Here is a 6,964-nt window from a genome sequence, read left to right on the forward strand (position 1 = left end):
TGAGTTGCTATTTACAGATCTTCTATGGGTTGTGGGTTCAGAGCTATGTGTATGTGCGTCTTTCTACTCTGCCATCTTGGCTCTGCCCCACCCCAATTGTTCCTTTTAAGCAGTTATTTTCTCCAGTTAATTTTGTGCTTCCTTTTCTATTAGTCCAATTTTCCTTTTAAATTCTTCCATGATTTCTTTTTTCATATTTTTAAAATCATTGTCCAGTTTTTCTTCTACTTCCCTAACTTTGCTTTTAAAATCCTTCTTGAGCTCTTCAATGAACACCCTTTGGGCTTGAGACCAGTTCATATTCTCTTTTGAAGTTTCAAATGAAAGTACAATCTCAATGTTGACTTCTTTGGTATTCATGTTCTGGTACTTGTCCCCATAGAAAGATTCTTGGTCTTATCTTTTCTGGTTTGCTTCTTGCTCATGATAATCACTCTTTTCCTGTTTTTTAAAGTGGATCCCTGCTTCTGGGGCTCAGGGGGTTCTGTCCCATTGTTCTTGTGTGTAAAACTTGAGGCTTTGTGTATTGTGATCTCTGCTTCTTTCACCTAGAAGCTAGAATGCTGTAGCAGCTTACCTGGTGCTGAGTTAACTGGTGTGACAAAACAGAGCCTAAGAGAAGTGTTTCTAAGTTTCCCCAGAGTTACCCTGAAGCTAGGTGCATTAAGTGTGGTGGAGGGGTGGTCTGGTCATAGGAGGTCTCTCCTGAGCACAGGTAGACTCAGTAGTTGGTGAACCCCATTTGCACTAGTGTCTTTCCAATTCCCTTGGCTGTGCTGAGGCATGGCTGGGATTCTCATGCTGATGATTACGGACTCCACTCCTATGGGGTTCAGGATCTCTTCCCAGTTTGCTGAGGTGGAGCTATGCAGGAAAGCTCTGGTCTTCAACTGGTCTCCTTCAGCCATTGCAAGACGGACCCCCCTTTTTGATTTTCCTAACCTCATTGGCTAAAAGTCTGTTTACCTCTTCAGCTGATCCCACTGTTCCAAGATTTTTCCTGGGGATATAGTCTCTGGAGTTTTCAAGGTCAACAAGGGGAGGGGTAGAGCATTTACAGATTACTCTGCCATCTTTTCTCCCAAAGTTCAAGTAGGTGACTTACAGACATTTAGTCAGTGGGCTGTTATTCTCATGAGTGGCTGCTGCAGTTACCTGAGGTTCTGTGTTTGAATGTTATTTGCTCAGTTCCACTGGACTCCAGTTCTGGGCTAATATCTTTGAGATTCCTCAGTGCTGCTGCTGTTTTAGACCACCCTGGGCTTCCTGGTTAGCTTTGTTGTGGTGGGGGCTGTACTTGTGCATCCTGTGCACTGTGCAGTTTGTGCTATGTGATCCTCCAGTCCTTTGTGCAATAGATCCTTCCTGTCAACCTTCCAGTCTGTCCTGGGTTGGAAATTTGCCACACCCTTTCTTGCTGTGTGTTTTCTCATAAGCATTCATACTTTGTCCTAATGACCCATATAATATCTTTTCCAGTCCTTTGGTCTCTTTTTGATAGACTAACCTTTTCTGTCCTTCCTAAAAGTTGGTGATGCCCAGATCTAAACACCATATCCCAGATGTGGCAAGGCAGACAATATCAGACTATTACTTCCTGCATTTTGTATACTATATCTCTCTTAATACAGTCTAGGATATTATTAGGTCATCTTTGTTTTGCTTCTTTTTTTATTAGGTTTCCTTTGGTTCTGTTTTTGTCTTTCCTAGAACACTGTTCATCAAATAGGGCTTGCAGTCCATTAAAACTTCTAGACCCTTTTCATAACAACTATATTCTACCCTTATCTTTCTCATTCCCTTTTGTGAGTTATTATTGATGGAGCCCTGCTAGACATACATGTTCATTATTTCCCTTTCTAGAAAGATCAGAGTTCAAATCCTGCCTCAGACATTTACAAGCTGGGCAAGTCACTTAATATTTGTTCAGCATCAATCTCTTAATCTATAAAATGGGAGTAGTAATAGCACCTAATTATCAAAGTTGTTTTGAAGATTGAATAAGATCCATTGTGCTTTGAAAAATGATTTGAAAAACTTTAAATTATTATATAAGGTGTAACTATGTTAATGGTCATGAACCTGGTGATGATGAAAATGGTGATGTATTCTCCAATTTTGTCAGCAATACAATTAAAGCTCATCAAAACGTAGTTTGTAGATTATATCCAGTTTTCATATTTACAAAATTTGGATGACATTTGCCTTCTCTATGGCCAGAACTTCTTTCTCTGCTACACTTTTCATTAGTTACTTAATGAGTTTTTTTAAAGTAGCTAATGTGTGTTAGGCTCTGTGGTAAGGTTAGAAATACAAAAAAAATCTACAACGAATTTTCTGCCCCCAAAAAGATCATAATTAAATGGCGGTTGGAGGGGGATACAAACAAATATCTATAAACAGCCTGTGTTTCAAATGAATAGAAAGTAATCAACAGAAAGAAGGCACTAAAATTAAGAGGAAATTGGAAAAGCTTTCTATAGAAGGTAGATTTTTTTGCAGGGACTTAAAGGAATTCAGAGAAACTTGGAGATAAGAGATGAGAAGGAAGAGCATTCTAGGCATGGAAAGTAGCCAGAGAAAAATGTGTGGACATGAGAGATTAATTGTCTTATATCTGAACTAATAACAAGATCAGAAAGGGCTGCTAGGTGGAGTAGAGTAGAGAACACTGGGCTTAGAATCAGGAAGACTTGTCTTCCTTAGGTCAAATCTGACCTCACATAGTTCTTGGATGTGTGACATTGGACAGGTCACTTATCCCTGCTTGTCTCAGTTCACCATCTCTTAAATGAGGAAATGACAAACTACTCCAGTATCTTTATCAAGAAAATTATAATTGATGTCACAAAGAGTCTGACAGGACTAAAACTATTAAAGAACAACAACAAAATGCACCAGTGTCATTGTATAGAAGAATAAATGTTACAGGTGAGGGTATAGGCTATGAAGATCTTTGAAACCTGAACAGAGAATTTTCTAAATGATACTGGGGGTGATAGGGAGATAGATACTAGAGTTTATTGAGTAGTGACATGACATGATTGGACAGGCAATTTAGGAACACCACTTTTGTGGCTGAAAGGAGAATGGAGTGGAGAGGGGAGAGATTTAATTCAGGCAGACTCACTAGCAGGCTATTGCAATAACCTAGACATGAGGTACCAGTGTGGTAGAAGAATCAGAGGTGAGGACAGCACATATTCAAGTGATATTGCAAAGATAAAATCATCAGGCATTCATAACAATTTGCATATGGGGAGTGAGAAAAAGTTGGTAGTCAAGCCAGGGGGACTGGAAGAAGGGCAGTACCTTGACAGTAACAGGAAAATGTGGAAAGAGAGAGGGCATTGGGGGAAATGTAATGAGCTCACTTTTCAAAATGTTGAGTTTAAGATGTTTATTGGATATCCAGTTTAAGATATATGATTGGCAGTTGGAAGTGTGAGACTGAAGGTGGGCTGATTAAGTAGGTGTGGGAATCATCAGCATAGAAATCCCAAATTTGTCCATGACAGCTGATGAGATCACCAAGGGAGATGTAGAAAGCAAAGAGAAGAGAGCTAGGGACAGAGACATGAGGACACCCACAGTTAGGAGATGTGAATCCAGCAAAGGATACTGAGGAGAAATGATCAGATAACTGGAAAGAGAGAGTGGTGCTCCCAAAACCTAGAGAGAAAAGAGTATTAAGATGGTTGAAAGTGTCAAAGGCTGCTGAGAGTTTGAGGAGAATGAGGACTGAGAAAATATCACTGATTTGGATTTAGGCAAATGGACAATGGTCCAGCAATTACAGGTAACGGGTCTTTCATTGTTCTAGGATACCATTTGACCTGCCATGGTGAATCACTGTTGAGAACATTTAGGTGTTGTCTGACAATTCCTTTATTTTATAGGTGAAGAAACTGAGAATCAGAGAGGTTAAATGATTTGTCTCTAGGTATGAATAGTAAATGGCAAAGCTAGAACTTAAACACAGGTCTGATTGTGAATCTAGTATTTATTCTATTTCACCATGCTATTGTACTACATTTACACCTATGTTTTCTAAATAGAGGTCTGTAACAAATTTTTATACTTCCAACAAGCTTAATTGAGAGTTGACCAACTACTAGTCATTACTCAAATGAATGACTAAAAAAAAAAAAAAAAAACCATTTATTAATTATTTATTTCATGCTCAGGACCTTAACAAAGTGCTGGGGATCTAAATACAAAAACAAAGACCCTGACTTCAAGGAGTATAGAGAATTGGCATAAAAACAACGCATGCTTATTTGTGCTTCTTATTTTTCTGAGATAGGCAAGAGGTAGCATACTTGCCTTGTCAACATCTAGGAGCAAAGTAGAAGGATCGGTAAACCCACAGAGCCACAAATCCACAACCAAATTAAAGAGATTTGTGTGAGAGTTGGGGCATTGACCAGGGAGAGGGATACAAATGACAATTACCCGAGACACAGCAGGTACAGCTATTATAGAAATGATTCATAAGTTCCATCATGGTAATAATGGATTAGCAACATCACTATCTCAAAGCAGATAATATCAAAAGAAATGTTTATTATCTTTCATAGGTGACTGAAAGGATATCTGGCTCATGCCCCCTGTTTTGATAAATCATGGATATCCTATTACTATGCTGTAGAAGTAGAGAGAACTGGTAATTTGAAAGCAATATTCTTCCTCTTCCCTTATACATTTACCCCCAAACAAAGTGGGGCATAAGAATTACTAGGTGGAAGGGAAATTATAAGCAATCCTAGTGTTAGAAAAACATTTCATTGTGAATCATGGAGATTACTATTAGCTAACAGAAGATGATTTCTTGGAATGGATGATAGGAAATGATTAAAACATAGAGATAATACAAGTAGAGATAGCACAGTAATAAATATTGTAAGCTATAGTTGTTTTTCTAATTTGTGAAAAATAATAATGTATAGATAATTTAAAATTTACTTGGAAGTAAATTCAAGAGTTGAAAATACTTTTATGTACAGTATATTTCCCCTCTCTTTATTTTTGCCATGCATTTGGGAAAGGAGGCTCAGAAAATACAAAGGAAACCAAACAATGCAGGATATGTAACCCAATTCATTAAAAATGTTGAATGTGTAACATGAGGGGTTAATTTGCAGAAGATAGGAGTCCAATGAGGGAAGAATGGTATGGGAATCCTAGCACTCTTCTTGTTCTGGAATGTGTTTGACTCTTTACCACTCAGTTCGTATCACATTCACTTTGGGGGCTCTATCTTACTACATATGTCCAACCTGAAGAGAACATTTAAATAGAGAAGTAAAGGGCTCAAATGTAAGAGAAAATATATCCAAATAAAACTACATCAAGTGAAGGTCCTAAAATAATGGTTGTAATGAACACAAACAGGATTTAGTAATAATACCTGTTTGGATTAATTTAGGATTATACTCTCTGAGATAATATATTCCATTGTAGTTCTAGGACAATAAAAAACCTTCTCAATCAATATTTTATCCTGATGTGTAGCTGACATGGAAAGTAAAGGAAATTCAGTCTTACTAAATTACTATGAGAATGATGGAATCTATTGATTGATTTGGTTTCCATGAACTGAATGAATGTTGTTATTTTCATTGATGCTTGACTATTTTGATTTGTCCAAGCACCTTAGCCTACTCCTTTACAAATGAACCTAAATCTACTTTTTGTATTTTTAGACTTAAATAAATGTTAAGTACCAAATGTTCTATTACATCCAAACTTACCTACTATCTTGTCTTTCTAAGCCATTTATTCATATTTTCCTTTTCATTTTCTTCATGATCATATTGAAATCTAAACCATGACTTGAAGCCCACAGAATATGTTCTTGCTTTATGGCAAAGACAGTTAATATTGAGTCCATGAATTTGTTTAGCTTTCAATATTTTGATAACTATATTTCAACTTAATTAGTTTCCTTAATAATCATGCGTTTTATTGTAGTTATTGAATTTTTTTCTTTCTTTTCCCCCCCTTTGGACTCCATAGGCTTCACCAGACTACTAAAGGGGTTCATTATACTAGAAGGTTAAGAACCTCTGATAAAGCATCTGTTTCCTGAACACTTAATCTCCAGTCTGAACTGTTTTCCTTACTAGACTACTAGCCAAAATATTCATTCTGTTTCCATTCTATTTAAACCACACTCATTAAGTTCCTAACATATACAAGGCACTATGTTGGGTGCCAGAGATAAAAAGGTTAAACAAAAATATCTCTTCCCTCAAGAAGACTATATTCTGCTAAGCAATTGAAAGAATACTACATATGTAGTGGTAAAATAAATAGATTTTAGGGAAGGAAAGAACACTAACAACTGGGGCGATGTTGTTGGGGTGGGGGAGGAAGAGATTTAGACAAGTTGGTGCAAAATAAGGTTCACCATAGATCATGTGTTGATTTCTAAATTTTCTTCACTTGGAATCAACAATTGATAATGTAGTAGCAAAACTAAATTATTGCAGAACAAAATACCCCACCAACTTTTCTGCTTGTTGTTTTATTATTTCTTTCCTGAAGTGTGAACTGGTAAGTTTGCCATGTGAAAGAGAATCAGAAATATTTCTCCCTTTCATTGAGATGTTTTTCCCTATGACCCCACAGGAAACTGGTCTGATGGAAAATTCAGTGCTTTCTTTCTTCCCTTCTTTCTTCCTTCCTTCCTTCCTTCCTTCCTTTCCTTCCTTCCTTCCTTCCTTCCTTCCTTCCTTCCTCTTTCTTTCTTTCTTTCTTTTCTTTCTTTCTTTCTTCTTTCTTTCTTTCTTCCTTCCTTCCTTCCTTCCTTCCTTCCTTTCTCTTTCCTTCCTTCCTTTCCTTCCTTCTTTCCTTTCTTCCTTCCTTTCTTCTTTCTTTTCTTTCTTTCTTTCTTTCTTTCTTTCTTTCTTTCTTCTCTTCCTTTCCTTCCTTTCTTCCTTCTCTTCCTTCCTTCCTTCCT

Source organism: Notamacropus eugenii, chromosome 4, assembly GCF_028372415.1.
Source record: "Notamacropus eugenii isolate mMacEug1 chromosome 4, mMacEug1.pri_v2, whole genome shotgun sequence".
In the NCBI taxonomy this organism is placed as follows: Eukaryota; Metazoa; Chordata; class Mammalia; order Diprotodontia; family Macropodidae; genus Notamacropus; species Notamacropus eugenii.